This window comes from Penaeus monodon, chromosome 15, assembly GCF_015228065.2.
Source record: "Penaeus monodon isolate SGIC_2016 chromosome 15, NSTDA_Pmon_1, whole genome shotgun sequence".
In the NCBI taxonomy this organism is placed as follows: Eukaryota; Metazoa; Arthropoda; class Malacostraca; order Decapoda; family Penaeidae; genus Penaeus; species Penaeus monodon.
In genome coordinates this window covers 6,697,767-6,698,209 of record NC_051400.1, presented here as the reverse complement: position 1 = coordinate 6,698,209, position 443 = coordinate 6,697,767, and the positions used below count along the sequence as shown (strand labels likewise).

The following is a 443-nucleotide window of genomic DNA, read 5'->3' as shown; positions in this document are numbered from 1 at the left end:
TAGAACATTTCTTGATTAAATGTAAACTCTGCTATATATAAGCAATGATATATCTGTATAAAATATACATAAATCTAAAGACCTAGGATATATCAAACTGTTATTATATCTCCTATTACGTGACCTGACCTTGTTTCATTCTGTTGACATAAATCTGATGACCTAGATAATACCGTTGTATTGGGTCATATCAAATGTCGTGACCTAGTTTCTTCCTTTGTGGTAAGTCTGGTAAGCCAAATAACATCGAGAGTTTTTATCTCTCATCAAATGACGTGACCTCGATTTGACCTCCTTCAGACAGCTCGAAGGTCATACTGTGATCTTAGGTTTGGATTGCTCTTGTGGAGAGGTCACTACGTTTGATTTCTTTGCATATGTCTTTGATGTTAAGTATACTAAATGTCTTTTTACGCATCTATGTAAATGCTTGCATGTTATTT

At 34.1% G+C, this 443-nt stretch overlaps 1 protein-coding gene across 1 annotated transcript in view; it reads left to right on the top strand.

The window, feature by feature from the left end:
- Positions 1-443, top strand: part of LOC119581716 — a gene marked incomplete in the record, with an annotated part of 132,029 nt that overhangs the window by 95,381 nt on the left and 36,205 nt on the right.